This window comes from Psammomys obesus, unplaced genomic scaffold, assembly GCF_907164565.1.
Source record: "Psammomys obesus unplaced genomic scaffold, mPsaObe1.curated_primary_1811, whole genome shotgun sequence".
NCBI lineage: Eukaryota > Metazoa > Chordata > Mammalia > Rodentia > Muridae > Psammomys > Psammomys obesus.
The window spans coordinates 9,559,557-9,581,581 of NW_026585644.1; the positions used below are offsets into that span (position 1 = coordinate 9,559,557).

The 22,025-nt window shown below is 41.4% G+C and overlaps 1 protein-coding gene and 1 pseudogene across 1 annotated transcript in view; one reads left to right on the plus strand and one right to left on the minus strand.

Annotated features, from left to right (window-relative positions):
* Positions 1–22,025, plus strand: part of Hdac9 (histone deacetylase 9) — a 675,889-nt gene that overhangs the window by 74,806 nt on the left and 579,058 nt on the right. The window lies entirely within an intron of this gene.
* On the minus strand, positions 21,380–21,777 carry LOC129689277 (60S ribosomal protein L31-like; annotated as a pseudogene).

Sequence of the window (22,025 nt, forward strand, 5' to 3'; positions counted from 1 at the left end):
CTTCCTCTTCACTACAAGTCTGTTCATTTATTTTCAGAATGCAAGGTTGGGATCAATAATTGTTTATGGTTTCTTAATGTGAGGCAGGGTAGCCATGGTCAAGATAGTAAGCTCCTGGTTAAGTTTCTTGGGTGGAGTTCTTGCTGTAAGCTAGCTCTGCCATGTTGGTGATAAAAACCTTTGAATTGTTAATGGTCTCCAGTAAAGCTTGAGTAGATAATCTGAGGTAAATAACATGTGATAGATGATTAACATAATAATATTACTTGCCTTACTATTAGGAATTCTAAACAAATGGGCACAAAAACAGCATCAGTAAGAAGAAAGAAAAAAAAGTGAAATCAGAAAACAGAACAGTTGGGACAGGGTTGCCCCAGGTGTGTAATTCCATCATTTGACAGCCTGAGACAGGAGGACTGGGAGTTACAGGGCAGTCTGGACTGTCTGTTAAGACTGTCTCAAAAGGAAAGAAAATAAAAAGCAAAGAAGGAAAAATCAAGGATGTAGGAAGAGAAGATGGAAGGAAGGAAGAAAAGGGAGGAAACCAGGGTGAGTTGTTAGGTAATAAAATAGAGCAATGAATGACTCCACAATTGAGTTTTGCCCAGAGCCTGGCCTTTCCTACTGTGGCCTTGTAGGTCAGCATGGCTCTCATTTAGCAATTCCTGATCTGAAGCCAGGGAAGCCTCAAGGAATTTAAATCTGCATTTAGCAAGATTCCCATTCAAGCTTGAGAAGGCATGCTCAGTAGAAAAATTAGATTGAGACTAAGACTTCAGATCTGCCTCCTAGATCTTAAGTGGGAGAAGGGAAGAAACAAGTGACAAACAGAAGAGAGGAAAAAGGGACTGGTGATTCTTTCAAGAACCGAAAATACTGAGAGGGGATGGAAGAAATCACATGTCACAGTGGATGAAATACTATAAAGTATCAAGTAGGAGGTATTCGGAGGGCTCTGCAGAAATCACTGGTACCTGGATAGTTTTAGAAGAACGCATCTTCTTAGACAAGTTCAAAGAGAGAGTTTGTAGCCCATGCCGGGGGATAGCAAATGTGTGCAAGAGGTCTTCTAGGGCAGGGCTACTTGCAAGGGATGAGCAACGTGGAGTCTTGTTGGAAACCGATGTTTTCAGGGATTTGTAAACACTAAGACAAGACCTGCGGGACGGAGAGTAATAAATGGCACAGTGCCTAGTCAACTTGGCAGTCGCTGCACAGAATATCGCATTGAGGGGGCTGCTTAGGTCCTCACTGTCTAAGCCAGCCATTCTCAACCTTCCCAACGCTGTGACCCTTTAATGCGGTTCCACAAAAGTAGTTTTGTTGCTACTTCATAACTGTAATTTTGCTACCGAAAGGTGTCTCAGTTCTGAAGACTGTTGGAAATAACATGTTCCTGGTGGCTGCAACTCCCAGGTCGGGAACCGCTGGCAGATGACAAAGCTGTGCTTACAGTTCCTGACATCGGTAACGGGGAAGGGAGGGGTAGTGGTATAAGCTACACATCTCCACCATCCAAGGCGAAAAAGGATCTGCTGGCAAAATCCCTGGATGGAGATAAAGCACTGAGACTAGCATGAACTGGTAGCCACTCATTCTTGCTGTGCAACTTGATCTTTTTTGAGTCCACTTAATCTTAAGAATGTAGGAAAAGCTATCACATGAAGGAAGATAATGAGGTCTGTTTTTTATAGGCAACTCTTAAATGAAGTTTTAAATGAAATTTGAACAATTTAGATTCTGGAAATTATGTGCTAATAGGAGGAATATAGAGCATGGGGTTGAGTCAAAATTCTGCTACTTATTAGCTGTGCCACTGGATAAGTTACGGCTGACTTGTTCCTCTGATCATAGCTTTACCTTTAACCTAGATATAACCAGAGCATTATCCAAATGGGCTGAAATGATGATGGCAAAAATATATATATATATATATATATATACCACATAGTGGCTGGAGTACTGGCTGGTAGTTTTCTCTCCCTTTCATGTTGTTTTGTTTTCCATTAACAAAACAAAACCAAAGAACTAATGTATTCTCTCAGTGCTCAAACAATCAGGAGTTACTTGTTTGAGCTGGAGACGGTGGGCCCAGTGGCATGCCCTTCTTTCCTCTGTCCTGTTCTTATTCCTAATTCCCTTGTTTTCCTTGATGGAAGAAGGTAAGGCTGAGCAAACTTGGTAATCAAGGATCACCACTTCACAATGTCTTCCTTGTGAGGTTCATTCCAAAACTCACTTGTCCTTTATCTGGTGGCTCCCAGAAGTGAACATTTGTACGCATTACAGTCTGTCCTTACCTCAAAGCATCCTCTGAATTTCAAAAGCAAACAATGGGAAGCCCCAGTAATGATGACTTTGGGAATCAAGGTCATAACAATCGGCCTAGAATTCACTTCAATAGAAGTTTCTGCTTCAAAGGAGCCAATTGATCCTCATGCCAGCTCTTCATCTCTAGTTGCTCAGTTACTCTTAACTAGAACCTTCACTGGGTGATAAGAACATTACATGAATATACTCAAAATCAGGATTTCTGTAACTCGTACCACTCAGGATCCCTTTCGCTTGAGGCATCTTTACACATCATTGGCCTTTTGAGGGATGTAAAAATAGATGTACATCAAACACGTATTGATAATAAACCAGGAAGAAATTTATTTTAAAACAGTTCCTTAGTGTGCATATAATTTGTCCATTAATTAAGGAATAAGGAAAATTTGCATACTAGTGATATGGATGTGCTTGCTTGTTTTCACACAGAGAATTAAATCTTGGACATTGTCAGTTGTGCCATTGATGGTGAGTGCAGAGCACATGGCTTCACACAAATCAGGATGTAAGAGGGCAGAAGAGCACTTAGAACAGTTTTGGGAACTGATGGGAATCTTGTCTGAACCTCAGGTCAAACTTTAGTTAATGAATTTTTAAAGTGAAACTTAAAGTCAATAACTCAGACATCAGTTTTTCAAACCAGGCAGCCTAACACAGTACAGCTACTGAGAGTTGCAGGAACTTGGTCCTTATGTGCAGAGGAGTCACAGCAGGAAAGTGTTAAAAGTCTGTTTTCTGTAGCTAAGCAATCGTGATCATTGTGAGACAGGTCATTTGTACAGCAAAAACAGACATTTTCTATCCCAGCACTTTCCCTCTTGAGCTGGCCTGCTCCAGGCAGCACCCAGTGGCATGGTGTCTTGAGATGACGCTGCCGTGACATGCAAAGCGGCCTCGGCGTGTTCCGTGAGCAAGGGACCCAGAATCACCTGGATTCTCACCATTTCAGATCTCTTTTTGGTCACTGTGCATTCAGAACTTTTATCCTTGGCTTTTTTTTTTTTTTTTTTTTTTTTTTTTTTTAGTTCACATTGACTCCCATGAGCGACTACCTCCTAGAGCAGAGCTCGTCTCTGAAAGAGGATGGCTAGTAGGCATCAGTTCACAAGTGCCATTTTCTCTTTGCCTTTTAGGAAACTCAGAATAGAGCTGGCCAGGTGACCTGGTGTGAGTTCTAGTACCAGAGCCTACATGGCGGAAGGAGAGAATCTGCAAGTTGTCCCTGACCTCCACACACCAGGGCACGCTCACCCTTGTAAATGAATATGTTTGTACATATTTACATTTGTAAATAAATGTTTAGAAAATAGAGTCCCAGGACACGTGATGCTGATGAGTGATATTGTCTGATGGGGCACATATGCCCTCACTCACTCCTAAACAGCTTTCCATTTTTATACTTGCCAAGTTACAACTTAATTTCAAAAGAAGAGTCATAGCTATTCACCAAGAACATGTTCCATTTTCAGCTTGCAGCTCCGATTGAACACTCTCTTATATTTGTTTAAAATGAGGCTTGTAATTAGTCACATCTCTGTAGTATGTATTCCATTCATCTTAATATAAAAACACATAAAATGGTTTGGATTAGGCATGTTAGTAGGAAATCTCCTAAAATTGATTAGTTTTATAAGTACACAATTCTTAACATTTGGTGCTATCTATTTTATTTATTTATTTTTTTTGGAAGCAAGGTCACATGCTTAGAGAGGCCACAGCCATAACACACACTGAAGGGTCTGAACTGTTCAGGGGCCACCAGGCTGGAATGACCAGTCTCACGTAGACCCACTGATGGCCACATTAAGCAAGAATGTGACACAGATTACCAATTCTATCTTTCAAGAAATGGATACAGTTTAGTAATATATCTCACAGAAAGGTGACAGGCATAAAGATTAGTAAGAAAAAAAATCCAATCCTGTAACTCAAACTGTCTATATGCATATTTTTGTTTGTATATATAACGTGTAATATTAAAAATTACAATATTGTTTAAAATAAAAGAAGCTGTCTTTACTTTGGCTGGTTTGTTTGGGAGGCTCATTGCTATGGCATAGTACAACTGAAATTTGTTTTTTTCACTGACAGCCATGTTTCTAAGTCCGTTCAGAGCATTTTATGGAATTTATTCACTTTTATTGCACTTTCTATTTCATTACTTGAATAATTTGCATTCACTCGTGACATTCTCTCCTGTGCATATCTGACACTGTTTTTGGTTGTTGCTGTTAGGTCATTACTCTTTTGAACACAATTAGCTTTCTTGAGGCTACATTAGAAGTGAAGTTAGGAATCATAGCGTGTGTGTATTTTCCTTGCAATGAATCACAATTATTTTTCAAAGGTTGAAACAAGTGTCTCTTCCTGCCAGCAGTGTGTGAGAACTCTTATTGCCGTGATCTGTCTCAACACCTGTACATTCAGATCTCTTGCTTTTTGTCACCTAAGAAATGTTCCTATAACCTTAATTTGCAACTCCTTAGCATGAGCTTGGGTTCCTTTTGATATGTTTATTGGGAATCTTGTTTCTTTTTAGGAGGGTTGATACTGTCTGCTTTTCTTTGGGTTCCTTTACTTACAGAAGTTATTTAACAGTTTGATGTTAGCCTGGGAATTTTATATCACCAATATCCTTCCCCAGAGTATAAACTATTTAGTCCTTTTCTGTCTTCGCATAGACGAAATAAGTTTTCTGGGTTTAAATTTATTTTTGCTGTACAGTTAACATTCTTTATGTCTTGGTGAAAGATCATGAAAACGTCCTTCTTTATTTGAAGATGGGAGTAGCCCAGCGTTCCTCGCTTCCTCGCCCAGCTGGGATGCCTTTGTGTGGAGCACAAGCCGGGGATCTCTTTTTATTTTGGGGTTCCATCAATCGCATGCTGCTGCCTAACCAGTGAGTAACCAGTGATCTGTAGCACCCCCTACCCCCCATGCCATAGGTCAGACTGTCTTCTGCCGGACACCTGCATCTGGACTCTGGCCATCCCAGTGATGATCACTGCTTTTCACACACCCCTCTTGTTTTTTAAATGAAACACAGTTTCATTTAACAGTGCTTTAACATTAGAGGGAATTTTACTTCCCATTTTATTTGTGAATGAGCGGTCATTAGTTTGACTTCATATCCTTCCCTTGTATCCCATTGTAATGGCACACAGATGCTCTCTTTCCTGGAGTTTCCTGAGGAGCCACTGAATTCCAGTGAGAAGAAGAATGTACATGTCTACATTTCAGATATTCGCTCAGGGACACAAAACTGAATGAAGAAAGAATTTTATTTTTTTTTGCAGGCGATGAAAGCCCGAATTGGTCAAGAATCCTTTAAGAGTATGTTCTGACTCGGTGACAGTAGAACATGGCACTGCTTGATATAAAAACATTGTACCCTTTGCAAGTTCTCTTTTAGTAAATCCCACCATAAAGTTATTAACACCCCCTGCCATTACTTTCTGCAGCAGTATTTTAAATACTGTTTTCATATGCATACCACGAGCCAAGTGCATTTCGTCCACCGGTGGCTGAGTCTCTTCTTTCTGCCTTCTACTTTCTCCTCTTTGCCTTTTTCCTCCTCTCTTGAACGTGAGTGAGTGAGTATCCTGACATAGAAAGTGCTTACTATGAGCTTTGTCCGTCCTTCATTGACTTAGACCTTCCACGGAGTTTCCAACTCTGTGTGCAGCACCTTGGCGTCAGTCAGCTCAGGGGAGCTAGCCTTACCATGCTAAGCGCCATTTTAGAATGGTGCGCAGCAACTCACAGAAGGGCCCTGTGGTCCCTGCAGGAGCAAGTGGAGCTTGTGTGGTTTGCATCCCCCTCAACTGCCTCAAGTGAGGTTGTTGGCACCAGAGTAACTGCTTCTTCACAGGGACAATTTAGAACCTTCTCGGATCAGAAGGGATTATTAGGTGAATGTTTGCCAATTATTAAGCCAAAGCTATTAGAAAATAGATTTTTATATATTTAAAGCGTATTCAAGAGGTTGGTTTTTTTTTTGTTGCTGTTTTCGATTTTTTGAGGAATGACTTAGTTTTTCAGTTATTTTTTATTTTTATTACTATACATATCTTGTCAATGAAGGTAATGTTCTCTAACAGGGCTATAAGTTTTATTAGACTGGAGTATAAGTTACTAAAAAATACATTTATTCCTACAAATCATTGTGCATATGTTGCTATAGTCTCTTCCTGCCCCACGCGGTTTCCCTTCTTAGAGTCACTAGCAAGCTAGTTGGTGTGGTTCTTGTTAGAATCCCATAAATCTAGAATATAATTAATTGCATATCCCTTCAAGCTAGCAGTGAAAGGAGGAACGTTGGCCAGCATTTTGATGTTTTTCCATATTCTAAAACCAACATGATGGTGTCTGACACTGCTGAAAACATTAATTTAGAGAGTGGCTGGAAATTGCTGAAAACACTGGACTGCAGCTCATGAGCCTAAACAGCCTCATTTTTTTTTTCTGCTCCTAGATCAGAGCAGTTCATGCAGTCAGAACTTCACTCTTAATCTGATCCTGTAGCTCTAGTGCACTCTATTGCTCTGTTTAGCTGAAAACGGCTGTACAGAGCATGTCCTTAAGTCATAAGCGTGAGACAATTGGATCATGCACTGTGTAACCATGCATTCCACAAGAGCCAGTTTATTTTCTTGGACTTTTATCTGGGCCTTGCTGACCATAGTCTGGATTTTGCTTGACACATTTTGCATGAGGGTTTTATTTAGCAAAAAATGTTGTGCATAATGGACTATTTGTCCTCCTCTAGATGACATCCAGTTGTTTCAAGCCGATAATGAGATGTCAGGTGAAACACACTGATTGGCATTGATGTATGGACCTGTTGAAATATCACAGGGTCTCCTGATGGGGTACAGAGGAGAATGGCCGTTTGGCGGTTCGGATCTCCAAAGCACTGAAACTGTAATCACATAAACAGAACCTCTTGTGCAGGGCTGAGGTGTCACCATGAATTTTCTGGCTAATCCATCCATTCATCTCAATGCTCCTGAACTTGTGCTTCCTGTCACTCTTTGCCTTTGTTCTACACTTTGATCTTTCAAAATGTCTGTCAGGAGAAAGGTGTTTATATTGAATTATGTGTGGAAAGGGGTAGGGTGAATGCTTCAGAAGCTCGGCATGAAATTTCCTAAATAAACCTTGCCCACTGCTCCACAGCAATAATCCAGGCATGGATTTCAACTCAGTGATATGTAGGCATGAGAGTGATTTTCCCCCCCATAAACTTTAATGTGGATGTTTTGGTATGGGAGGTTATATTTAGCTCTGTTCAGTTTTTCTTATAGGATATATTTATCATGCTTGCTTGTTTTTAAAATTAATCTTCATAGGATGGACATTAAATAAAAAAAGTTTAAAAATCTAGTTAATGGAATTAACTAAATTAATGCTTGTTATGAAATACCCTTGTGGTATGTGTGTGTGTGTGTGAGAGAGAGAGAGAGAGAGAGAGAGAGAGAGATTTCTCTCATTGATTCTAGTTTTGTACTATCAGCTAGAAAAATATATTTTTAAGTATGTTAATGCCTGTTCTAATTCATACATTAGAACAAATTAGAGATTCAGCAACAAACAATAGAAGCTAATCATACCGAATGTTTGTACTGCAGACAGAGCAGCAGAAAATAAAGGCATTATTAATTGCTATGTTCCGTCACAGTTACCTGTTCTCTCATTTCTTGTATCTTTTAAAATAATTATGCCATCAAATGGTTTTCTTTGTCCTTTGAAGTGTATGAAATAAGTTTAAGAACTCAGAATCAGTTTTCACTCACAGGATGTTATGAACTATGAATCCCCCCTTTCACACTGATTTACCTTGTAATAGCAAAACCAGAGTTCATCTGGGTTCTGACATTAGCCATGCGCCTAACCTTGGTGTGAAGACTCAAGCAAAGGTTCTCTCTGTTGCTGCATCTGAGTTTCTGGGGAGAAGAGCAGAGCCCGTGCAGGCCTGGAAACCCTTGGAATTGAACATGAGCCACAGCCAGGTGTCACCCGATTATTTCCTTGTTCAGCTGTTTTCTTCCTATAAACCAGGGCTTCATGGAGTCTGAATGAGCTCAGTCAGCCCAGTTAGGTAAGTCACTTGCAGCAGATTCTAACTTGGCTTTCGAGGCGGTCTGTGAGTGAGGGATTTTCAAAGCTTCACTTGTGATCCCAGTATGTGGGCAGGACTGAAAGACACCAAACCAAGGAGATGAACAGTAATTACAAGTATGGGGCTATCAGCTTCCTGGACAGAAGGAATGGTGTCAATGCTAATAATTCCTCCATTGAGAGAAATGAGTTTGAGAAGAGGTGCGGCAGGGTGATGGGTGGGTGGAGGAATCACAGAGAGCTCAGGGGGCAGGAGTGGTTAGCTTTTGGGGTCTGGGCTTGCTCTGAGCTTTAGATCACCATGTTGGTAGTGATCGATAAGAATTTGACTCGCTTAGTGTAGACACCACCTCCCTGAATGGTTGAGGGTGCAGTGATAGGCATTCAGAGCATGCCCTGGCTAGTTTTCATTCTTATTTTTTGAACTTTATGCAAGAGGAACCCACAACCGAGGCCTTGCACCCATCAGATTGTTCTGTGGCCATGTCTGTAGTGCATTTTCTTAATTGTTAGTTGATGAAGGAGGGTTCAGCCCACTCTACGCAAGTAGGCCTGGGCTGTATAAGAAAAGCACCTGAGTAAGCCAAGAGCCTGGTAAGCTGTAGAGCTCCGTGGCCTCTGCTGCAGCTCCTGTCTCCAGGACAGGAGCTTTGTTTCACGCTTTGGCTTTTCTCTGTAATGGGTTATAAGCAGTAAGTCAAATAAACCTTTCCCTTCCCATTTTGTTTTTAGTCGGTATTTTCTTCCAGTAACAGGAAGAAATCCAGGACAGAAGAGACATTGGTATAATTATTTCCTGGACGTTTAAAAATGTGAGACCATTCTGTTCCTAGAACAGATCTAGTATAGCCTACAATCTATCAACATTGGCAGGAAAAGTCTTCCTTGACCTACTGAGCTGTTATGGGAAGCTTGATTATATTTGATGAGGTGAGTGGCCTTGATAGCAGTTAGCTGCTTTGGACTGTAAGAAAAGAAAACATTTTGTACAGGCAAAGCATGATGAAAACGCCTTATTGTGTCTCTCCACAGCAGTAGGCTTAATAAACAGGCAGTTTCCTATTGACACAGTCATTTATATAATGCTAGATCAAAACCTAGATAACGGAATCAAGAGTCTTTTTTTTTCTTTTTTCTTTTTAACCTGGTGCCGTCGTACTTCTGAGCTCTAACAAACACAATACACTTGGTAGCGCAGTGTGAAGATGCTTGTTCCTTTATTGAGTTGCTGATAGTATCAGAAAACTTAATGCAGGTCTGTAGTAGCTTGTATGTGTACGTACACTTGCATGTTGTGTGCTTGTGTGTGTGGTGCCCGTGCCTATGTGAACACACGCATTCCTAGGCCAGAGGTCGACTTCCAGGGTCTCCCTCAGTCATGCTCCACATTACTCTAGCAGGCGAGTTCCCTCACTGGACCTGGAGCTCACTGCTCTGGCTAAATTGGCCAGTGAGGGGCAGGGCTTCCCTGCTCTGCTTCCTACAGCACTGGGGGATAGATGGGGACAGATGCTGTTGCCCCAGCTTATGCTCAGGCCTGAGCTCAGTCTTCCCACCCGTACTGCAGGCACTTTAGAGCTGACCCATGTAGGAAATACCCCTCGTTTTATGTAAAAATGACAGCTTCTCAATGAGGAGCAAAGTGACTCGTTTCATAGGAAATGATAGCTCGTCGGTGATGGACAACCTGTGCCTTAGTTCACCCCTTCACCCCTATTTACGCTGGGGGCAGCTATTTACTTTCCCAAACTATTGTGGCGTCATATACATGGAGGGTCTCAACAGTGAGATCTATGCTTGTTAGGCCAAACTTTATGTCTAAGTCACTTAGAAACATGGGAAATATTTTTTTTTTGACCACTGAAGACATCATTTAAAAGTAATGGCATCTCAGAGTAGCTCGTGAAATTGCCTTTAAGAATATGTGAGATGACGTAGAGTTTTCTTGGGATACGGGAGCTATTTTAATGAGGTTCCTGTACCTATTCACTCTCCCTTGAATAGGCTGACCTTTTTGTTGTTCTTCAGGGTGACCTCTGGCTGAGGACTGAATAGGATGCACCTGTCTCAGCCTTTCCTGGAACTGCCCTCCTGTTAGGTGTCCTCCTAAGAACCCTGAAGTACAGGAACAAGTCCCAGCAGTCCCTTCCTAGACCCATGGCATCATTCATGTTATCCAACAACCTGGTATATACTTGTTCATATGAGAAAGACATCGTTTTCCCAATTTAAAAAGGACACCATATTAGTCAGTGTTATTCCTGTGAAGAGACACCATGACCAAGGCAACTCCTATAAAATAAAGTATTTAACTGGGGACTTGCCTACAGTTTCAGAGGCTTAGTCCATTATCATCACAGTGGGGAGCATGGCAGCACGCATGGCCCAGAACAGTAGCTGAGAGCTGCATCCTGGTCCATAAGCAGAAAGAGGAACTGGGCCAGACATGGGCTTTGGAAATCTCAAAGCCCACTTTCAGTGGACACACGGCCTGCAACAAGGCCATGCCTATACCTCTGTGGTCCTGTGGGGGCTTTTCTCATGCAAACCACCACAGAAATGAAATCATGCCTATGAAAAAATAAATAAAATCACTGTATTATTTCAGTTTCTGTAGAATAGCTGTTTTTGTCAATACAGAATAGATCCCAAAGACCTATGTGATGTTTCTTTGTCTTGGTGTGAGTTAAGGGGAACTGTCAGGTGTCAGGGCCAAGAGCCAGGTGAAGAAGAGTGGGGAGTGTGGCTCAGTACTTCGAGCATCCCTAACCATTGCTCCAGAGTTACTTTTAATTCATCAGTAAGCATATGCTCTGGCACTTAGAAAATTAGTGTCCCAGCCCAGGCCGCTCCAATTGAACACTGCAAACCCTATTTTTTCTTATACACAGTAGGAATTTACTTACAGTTCTAGAGAATGGGCAGAAGGCTTCAGAGAGCACATGTGTTTGAGTGCTAGAGATGACTTGCTTACTGGAGCACAGAGGGAGGCATTCTTTTACTTAACACTATCACACTGGGGTCAGGATATCAACATACAGACAATACATTTGGGGACAAACTCTGTAGTTTGTAGCAATTGGAAGAAATTGAGCTTCTTCTATTAATGAGCATTTGCTTTAGCTCACAAAGTGATGTAGGTATTTTATCAGCAAGGTGTTTTTATCAACCACATTAGCTATACGTACTTTTTTAAGAGCTCTTATTTTTTTTTTCCTTGAGAAATGGAAAGCATCCTCTGTGTCCACGGATTTGTTGAAGCTGAAGTACAAAAAAGAGGATAGTCCCAATGCAAGTCTTAGGATCTTAGTGGAGTAAGCTGGTGTACTGAGTACAATTTGAAATTTAAGTATCGGCCCCCAGAGGTCATGCATAGTCTGTTTTTGTCCATAAATCCTGCAGATGTATATCAAAATAGCTATGCTGATCTGTCTCTTGTGTTTTGTGTTCTAAAGATTATAACAGTATAATAATAAGGATTCATTAAGGATGTAATCACCCTTAATGACTTAAAATCCAGTCAGTTATTCAAAGACAAGGGTTTTAAAATTATGTTCCCTTTTGTTCTTTAGAGATATGGTCCTTTAAGTAGACGAGGGAACATGAAAGGGTTCAGTTTTACACCTTGAAAACCACTTACCGTTCGCTCCAGAACAGCATTCTCAGATTCCCCGGTGGCTGGAACAAAACTAGTAAGTCTGGTGACCTGCACATCGATGATGTTTTAAATGATTTGTCAGCAAAATGGAAAGCTCAAAGGGCTTTGAGACGACAGAAGAATAAAGTTTAATAGAGAGGCACAGAGCTGAATGAGGAGCTATTTTCTAGGGGAACTTCAAAGGCCGACACCAGGACCAGCTAGCGGGCTGATGACTGGGCTCCTCATTGTATGTTTATGTGCAGAGTTAAAAATACATGTTTTGTTTAACTTTATTGCCAATAATCGTATGGTATAGTTATTTGATAATGATTTGTAAGAAATACCTGAGAATTGATTAAATATACATTAAGGATAATTTGGGTGAGAGTGCAGTGAAATTTTAGTGATTTACTTGTTTTCTGTCTACTGTCGTAAAGTATACATATACAGAAGCCTGGAGAGCCAGCACAGTGGGTGACAGCTTTCAGCACAGACCTGGGTTTGGTTCCATACACCCTGGTCTGAAGGCTCACAACTGCCTGTAACTCCAGCTCCAGTGCACCTGTTGCCCTCTTCTGGCCCCTGTGGGCAGTTGACTCACAAGTTCCATGCACATAATTAAAAGAGAAAAAGAAAAAAATGAATATTTAAATGGGGTGTGCGCACACACACCTAAATGTAGATTCACTTTTATTTATGCTCATGTGTTTATATGTACATGAATGCTTATGTATAAATATGTTTGAAGTAAATATTTATGTTTTATGAATGAATAATCCCAAACTAGAGAAAACAAAATGGCTTCCCCTGGTGTCTGAACAGTTGAAGTGAAAAGCAGATGCCACTGGATTTTATTTTCAAGCAACATTTGTTACTGCTTCCTGCACGTGGAGGCCGACCCTTTCAACTTTATCTAAAGCTACAGTTGGCAGTTTGATCCTTGAGGCATATCAATTTTATTGAAAAAACCTACTGAAATAAAACCAAAGCTTGTTCTCTGAATTGATATCCTAAAGCGCCCCCCCCCATTTTTTTTTTTTACCAGAAACACGGGGCTCTGTGGTTCCAATTGAGATGCAAGTGTTGAAATCTGAGATTTAGTGATTTATAAATGATACTATGTCACTAATACTTTAGCAAGTCTACTGTGCAGTGTTCGATGGCATGAGAAGAAAATGTATTTAACAGAATAAATACCAAAGCAGCATCGTTTTTAGAACAATACTAATCTATAGTGGCTCTTATGCAGACTAAAACTGTGGCTGCTTTCCCTTAGACTACTGTTGCAGTCTTATTTCTATTATTTGGCAGTAGAACAAACAACTAAGGTTCACTAGTGTAGCAAATAGTTCTCAGACCCCTGTTTGTGGGAAAGGCACTCTTTGTCTTCATGAAAGAAAAAAATGTTGACTTTGTAAGCACCGAAAAATATGTCCAGGGTGTTTTGCCTACGTGTGAGCTTTTGCACTAGGTAGTGCCTGGTGCCCAGCAAGGCCAGAACTGGCATGGGATCCCAAGAGATAGGAGTTACAGAGGGTTGCAAAGCATGATGTGAGCACCAAGAATCAGACCTGAGTCCTCTGGAAGAGCAGCCAGTGCCCTTAACCATTTAACCATCTGTATAGCCACCAGGAGTCTCTTTTTTAAAGGAAACCAGTACCAGTTTTTCATGGGTCTTTAAACACATTGTGCTCTTCTGGCGTCTCATATATGTACATATATGAGCTGAGGTAGAAACTGACAGCCCATAGGGTATGTTCTGTTGACATACACGCCTTCACAAGCAGCTCTTCAAGCTCAAGCATGTAAACCTTCAGGTCACAGTGTCTTTCTATCCGAGTTTCTCTCCTTTTGCCAGAGCTGTGGCTTTCCCCCTTCCATATCTGTCGGCTTCACCCTGAGGATCGTGTTCTTGTCCTTTTCCTGAGTTTATATCGCAGCCTTGCTAAGTACCAACGAGAGCTCTGTTTCCTCACCTCCGTGTGCAGATATAAGGACATCTCACTTCCACCAGCACCTTGCTGCATTCCTGATGGCTCCATTTACACTCCCTGGCAGGAGAAGAATCCCTCCTGCATCCCTTTGGCACAGAACGGATGAGCTATATCTTCGGTCTCACTCTGAGTCTGAGGCTCTGGTCCATAAATAAAACAAAGTGACACAGCAATGTTAAATTAAGTAATGAGTTTTCAAATGTATATTAAATGATATATGGTCAGTGGGTTAAAATTAGATACTTCAGATTATAAGACCAAGAAAGCCTTAAGAAAAAAAAAAAGTTCTTGTTATAAATAATTTGAAGAAACATCTGTGAGAAACACGGTTGGAATACTTTATGCACCAGCAGTGAAATAAAGCATCAACTTGCACAGCATCAAGCTTCAATTGCAAGCAAAAGATAGCATCTGTTGTAAAAATGTCCCAAGAAGCAGAAGAGAGGCAGCAGCACTGGAGAGAGCAGGCAGCAGTGACTGAGTGGCTGGCCCTTTGCTCCTGCCGCTGCTGTTCTGAATGTCCCAGCACAGATAACGTCCTCACAGGGTGGCAAGGAGCTAAGAACCTCAGCTTGGTAGCTTATACCTGTAAGCCTAGCATTCTAGAGACAGGGGGAGGAAGGCAGGGAGTTTGAGGCTAGCCTGGACCTCAGCTATGTAGGAGTGTATACTGTCTGAGTTTATGCTGGAGACTTGGAATCTTTATACATGAGCTTACATCACCATCTGGGAAATACGTTGTGACAGTCATTAGGCTTCTCTTAGACTTTCTTTCTGTTTTTTTTTTTTTTTTTCTTTAAGTGGTCACATCATATACAGACCAGTGTTTGGCATCATAATCTGGGGAAAGAGCAGAAGCCGCTCATATCCAGGGAAAGGACTTCAAGTTTCTCTGCTTCTAGCATCCCCAAGTTCTGGGAAGCTGCCTCTTTGTATTTGTAAAGCACAGCTTTTACAGAAGAAGATTAATTGTGCTGGGAACGTAATTATTCCATGCCTTTGACAAATGACATGGAGAAAATTGGAGGACATAGTTATGTGGTTAAATAACTATTTCAAGCTAAAAAGGGCACAGTTTATAATATCTGACCACAAAGCACTACAGTGAAAATTAATAATGAAGCTTTAAATCAGGAAATTATTAGAGACATAGAACGAAAACCACTTTTCTAAAATTTGGATCAAAAGGAAATCAAAACTGTAATTACTGACAATTAAGGAAATAGTGGCAGTGATGGGATAAAGTATTATAATGTGTGGCATATGACAAAAGTATAATTAATAGGAAAACTTCAGACCCATGATTTTTATTAAGGGAAAGAGAAAACTAAAGTGTACACTGAACACTCATGCTGAGATAATGTTGCTGAAAGACTATGAGGGAGATAGTTTCTAAAATCGAAAAAGAGTAGGTATAAATTGGTAGATTAGAAAAAAACAGGCTGCAGACTGCCCATTAGGGAAACAGGTGCATCCAAAGGGTGCTCCGTCAGTCTTCATACTGCATTCACTGTTAGAAGACCATCAGTGTTTTGTATGATGTCTTTCTTGTGTGTTTCCATCTCCGGTGCATGGATTCTAAGGTAGCCATGAAAGGGCTTATCCAGGAGATCCCTGAGGTCAGATACAAATGTGTGGGTGAGTGCAGCCTCCTTTGAGTAGTTGTTTTTGTTAGTATCTTGATGTGGGCTGGAACCTTGGTAAACCTGGTTAGTATTTCCCTAGATTAGAATCTTCATTCAGGGATTTTCCAAATTAAATTTCATGTTCAAATATATACGAAAGAAACACCAGAAGTAAAAGCTGTTACAGAACATGGCATTTTAGAAGTAATAAGTTATTCCTGGGTGAATGATTAAAAAAACAATCAAATATCATCATGAGCTAGCGTTGCCATTACACGACATGGTTAAAAAGAGTAAGGGGGAAAGAGGAAAAGCTGTGTTACTCTGTCACGGTGTAAAGTAAGAATCCAGAAGTTTGAAACATAAACTCTTAGAAGAGGACGTTGCCATTATTTTGAAAGACCTCATCTTAAGCAAGAGATTCGCTCATCAGTTACTGACTGAACGTCTACCGTGCTGGAAGCGCTGTCCTACTCTGGTGAAGGCAATGGAAGAATATCCGGGTGAGTACAGGATGGAAAAATGATATCCTGGGGCTGCTAGAGAGCCCAGACACTGAGCCACACAGGGGCCGGGCCTGGTGGCACATTTGTTATCTGCTGCCATCTCATCTTCATGGCAGACATCCCTTGCTGAGTGGTTTGGCAAGCTTCCCTCCTGGGCTGGACATGGCCTCATCACACTCCACAGGGTCCTGCGCATGATCACAGTTGGCACAGGGCTCAGGTGCCCTGGCACTGTGCTCAGCAGTGTGACAGAAGTGACATTTCAATTAGGGACGAAGCCAAGGACTGTGTCAGAGATGGCTAAATTCGAGAGAGAAAAAAAAAGTTTTCTCTTTGCTTTGTACTGTATATTAATACTAAGTCCACATGGATCATAGGATTGGATGTGAAAACGGGGAACAGGAAATGGCTTGGGGTGAGCCTCTGCTGAACTGACATTGGAGTCTAGATCATCTTTTTCACAGCATGCTGCAGGAGAACTCAGCAGGAGAAGACTGAGAGATGAAATAAGTACAATCTAGGACTTATGAAGCATTTGGGGCTTTATATTTTTTTACTATATATTTGAAAAAATATATACATATAAGGCATACATAAATACCAAATAGGTTAAATTAAAACATTTGTAGTCATTTATTTAAATATAGAAAATGGTGGGTTATTTTATTTTCTGTAATGAAGACTTTATTTTAAAAAGGGCTGTGTATCAGGATTCTGATACACAGAAAACTAATATATATTTTGAATTTTGTCACCACTCTCCTGAGCCATGTAATAACATTCTACTTTCAGACATTACAGACTTGGGGTTCAGGGAAAATAAATGATGGTCTAGGGACACAGTTGTGAGTGGGATGGCTCTGTGGTCCCATGGATGATTGGTCAGCATCAGGCACAGAGGAAGTCTCCATGGATACAGACTTGGAAGAGATACAGGTTAATTTCCAGCCCAAGCCTGTTCTCAGTTTCTGCTTCCTATGTTGGTTCCCAGTTCATTCCCTGAACCTCCTACTCAGTTCTGTTTAAAAAAAAATGTGATCAAATCTCTGGTGTTGATTTTAGACTTTTTGATGATTTTAGACCTTTGGTGAATGTGAGCCCAAACTTGAACATAATTTCTCCTCCTTTTTCTGGCTCAGCAACTTCAAAAGCTTGGATTTGACTTCCTGTGGTTGTCAAGGGTGTTAATGTTGGGGGGGGGAATAACAAACAAACAAGCTTCCTTCCATATTCTGGTATTAGAGACATTCTGAATCCGGTCTGTGTGTCTCAGGCGCCTCACTGCACAGAGGAGAAAAGGTGATAGAACCAAGCGTGCGTACAACATCTTCAGGTAAGAAATGAACACTTCTCAAATGCAGAAGCATTTCAGACTGTTAGTGAGCCCGGTAGGTGCCAGCCTCTCTTTTGCACGGCCGGCGATTTCCTTCTGGGCAGCAGGATCATGAGACCTGACTGCTTTCATCAGTGGGCTGCTGAGTGTAATCAGTTGTTTTTCAGTTTGAGAGAGTTAGCCTACCGAAATAAGCTGGCATGTATTTTGGTTTGCTATCGTCAACCAAAGGGTGTATAGTTCATTTTCTAAGGTTGGGGACTCTCCTTCCTCCTGTTCACAGGAGAGTTTACATGAAACCACCCAACTAAAGAATGCAAATAAAATAAAGGGCCATTCCTGTACTTACAGCACTACTCTATCATAACTGCTTGCTGATAGTTTTATTGTAATTGCCTTAAAATTACCAATAAGCTGTGTGATGGTCAGTACATCAGTACACAGAGAAACCTGACCCATGAAATCCTCTCATCCTTGCATTGATCAGGACTGGAGGTGGGGTCTAGTGTGGTGACACGGTATATGTGCTCCAAAGCTGGAGGAGGGGACATCTGTACACAGGGATGCTGAGCAGGCTGCACCCCAGCTGCATTCACCACGTGCAGCCTTTCCCGTGCCCAAGTCTGCAGTGTTGTCTGCAGAGCTTGTAGAACATGTCCTACTCAATGGAGCCCAAGACCACTTACCAAGCCATTTGCACTACTTAATGTGCCCTCTGCTACAGCACAAATGTCAGCATTCTGCATGTGGATGATGATGGCTGTTCTTGTTCAGACCGCCATGGTTCTGGTTTTCTGACACATCCGCCTGTAACTCTTCTCTTCCTCATGAAATTCTTCCTGTTTGCATAGCCCAGCACAAACTGTCAAGGAAGCTCTCTTGTATCCCAAACCTGAACTCCATAGCTTGCGTCCTTCTGTCTTGTGTGGTACCAAGGGGCCTTGTGTTGCCCCTTGTGTCAGTTTTCTCGCTTCCTGTGCTCACCCTGGCCATCAGTATCACGTGCCTGTGGTTTTTCCACTGGAGCTCCTCACCCTTGTGGGTCACTGTTCACTCCTCACCTCTTTAGGTGTTTATGGCCCACTGACTCGTTAGTGTCTGAGTTTTACTGAAATGGAAAATCTAATTTAAAAAATTTTTTTTTTTTTTTGCATGAGCCCTTTAGGTCGTCTGTTTGTCCGTTATACCTCTGCAGTAACAAGGACCTCAAGGCCAAGTTCTAACTTAAAACCCTGGTCAGTCTCACCTTGAACTTACTCAGCTGCTAGAGAAATGGAATTAAATACCAGATGTTACTTTTAGTGTCTTCTGGGTTCCTAGTTAGTGAGATCATTAAAAAACAACTGATCGGGGCTCATGGGTGAAAGGCTGAAGCCTGGTGATCTGAGTTTGAATCCCCAGAACCCATAAGAGACATGGTCATGGTAGTGTACATTTGCATGATGCCAGCAGAGCCCTACAAGGAGGCAGGAGGCACAGAGAAGAGAAGCTTGTGTCACAGCTGCTGTCACACGCATATCAGTGATAGCTAGCGTATCTCAAACAAGGTGAGGGCCAACACCCCTGGTTGTGCTGCCACAAGCACACTGGGTCCTGGAGAACACCACACATATACACAGACACACAAATACATGCACACACACATACACGCACATATACTATATGTACAGGCACATACACACCACACGCACACTGCACACATGTACACTACATTTTATACACACACAAGCCACACACATGTACTACACACATATGCAATACATACAGAACACACAGAGCACCTATACACACACACACACACACACTCACACAAACACACACACACACATACACAACCATACACTTCCCCCCAAATCACCTATTGTAATCAAGCCGCAGCTGGAAAGGAGCCTGTCCATCATCTTCCAGTTTAAGCAGCCTGTCTCCACTCCTCTGCTAGCTCTTCAGTTCTTCAGCCAGGCTGAAGGAAACTCTCTAACGCCTTTTAAAGTTTTCTCTTTTCTGCCTTTTCGCTGAGTTCCAGTTAGGAAAACCAGGGCTAGTGTCTTGGGATGCACCACAGGGCCAAATTCATCCTGGAGCATAGTGGGAGGTTCCCTGCTGGCTCCGCTGTCTCTTTTCCGCTTCTCTCCTCTTTCTTTTCCTAGTGCAGTGGCCTGGCAGTCTGCTAGGTCATCACATCTCTTGCGAGCCTGGCCTTTCATGCATGGTTGTAATGTCTGATCTGACTGGTTCTGCTGATAGATCATGAGGAGCGTGTGAAGCTTCCAGGGATAAAAAGAAGCCCTAAGGAAAAAAGCATCTCTCGCTCTAAAGACTGCCTGTCTTTGTCTTTGCTTTAAACAGCTCCTGTTTTAAATACCATCAGCGCTGTTCTGTGTTTCTATATGAGACCATGTGTTAGCGGCAGCCTCTTCACACCTTTACTGTTCGTAACTGTCCTGCCTTTATTTGTTTCTATGGGATCCAAGAAGGAGGCCTTGTGCAGAGAAGGTGCTCAATTAAATATGGGCTTCATAACCCTGCCCATTTTCTTAATTCCCACGCCTTATTCTTTTCTCCTGTTATAGAATCTGAGTACAATTAGAGCTCTCTCCAAATTGCTGCCCGTGTTTTATTTCTCTGTCAGAAGCTTGCAGAGAATATTTCTAACAGTTGTCGTGTGGGCTTTTCCTGAAATGCCATGTCACTCCAAAAGTGATACTCTGCTATTTTGACTACTCACAGAAAATGAGGAAGGAGGTGGAGTGCACCCGGAGAAACTCCAACTGAAATCACGCGCTTGCCAGGCCAGTGATGGAGAAGCAGCGCTTGTCTCCAGAATTTTAGAAAGAACAAAGACAGAGTGAACTTTGAAAAAAAAGCTTTCCTTTCAGTAGCAAAATAAATGAGTAAACAGTAATTGTTGCTATGGGCATGGGTCATCAAATACAATATTTTCTTAATGTTTTTCATATTAATTCCAGCACTCTGGTATAATTATTTGCTCTGCTAAGTGTTATGTAGATACAAACAATGCATTAGCTTATTTGTAATTAATGAATTATTTTATTATTCTAAAACAACTAATGACTTACTTTTTATCAAAACAGGCCATAGATAACAAAGTAAGAAAATTGCTTTTTTTTTTTTAACACATTAGATTTCAGTAATGTAAGGTTTTTGGTGCTCAAAGAGTTTGTGAATTTTTAGTTTTAAATTCTAGTAATAATGTTTGAAGACCTCATAGGATATATCCATCTTGCTTGAGAGGAGCCTATATTCCTCAATTGTATGGCTTTGCTTACAAAAAAATATAATAACATTCTTTCGACAAAGAGCCTGCTGTAATTTTTTTTTTTTTCTGAAACATAACCAAATGCTACTACCTTGTCTAGAAAAAGCACATTTGGCCTCAACTTGTTCCTAGAATTATTTTTATGCTCTTGTTACCCAGCACCAAGTGATCTCTGAGAAAGTTTCTCTCCATCAGCATCTTTTCTAAAGTGAATGGGGAATGTGGGGCTTGGGGCTGCTACCTAGCTTAAAGAGCCTCCTCTCAGAGAAAATCAGGAGCCCAGGAGTTGTTTAGACTCTAGGGACCAAAGGATGGAAGGCAAGGGCACAGGCAACATTCAGATCAGGCAGTTTGCTTCTCTGACATGGCATCCTGTTTTGTTTTTGTTTTTTGTTTTTTTTTTTCTTTTTTTGTTCCAACTTCTTAGATTTTTTAATAGATCTAGTATTATCAGACAGGTCCATACCATCTAGAAAAGCACCAAGAGCTTTCTGAGCCCAGTCTTTTTTATTTTGTACTTTTTGGCAGTTCTACAGCTTTGCCATTCAGAAGGTTAGTCCTCATCCACATTGACCATGTTTAGATTTTTGAATGTGGTAACAGGAATGTAAGTTACCAGTGTATAGAGCATTGTTTGGTGAATCCTCATCTCCATTACATTTTCTGGACAAATATACTCGGGTGCAATATGGAACATTCCTTATCCCTTTTGGCCCCGACAGCTCTGTTGAGCCTGGCATCTATGCTCACATCTGGAGTCTCCATCTTCTTCATGGCAAACTTCTGAATTTCTCTGAGTGCCTGAGGAGCACGCTTCTTGAAGCCCACTCCATGGATGTGCTTGTGAATGTTGATGGAGTGTTCTCGGGAGGCACCTCATTGATGGTGGGTGGGACGGCCCTTCTTCTTACCACCCTTCTTTGTGGGAGCCATTCTGCCAGGCCCAAGCTGGAAAGGATGGTGTGAGGGATTGTGATTTTTTTCTTTTCCATCCCGATCTTCCTTGCTCTTTCTTTTGTTGTCCTCTAGATGCCACCTCAAACAGGAGAACATAGGGAGGACCAGATGTCCCTCTTCTGATATTTGTTTTCATGGAGCTAAGGCTTTTTTTCCCCCATCCGGGGAATTTTTAATGAGTTTTTGCTACTTATATTATATTATATTATATTATATTATATTATATTATATTATATTATATT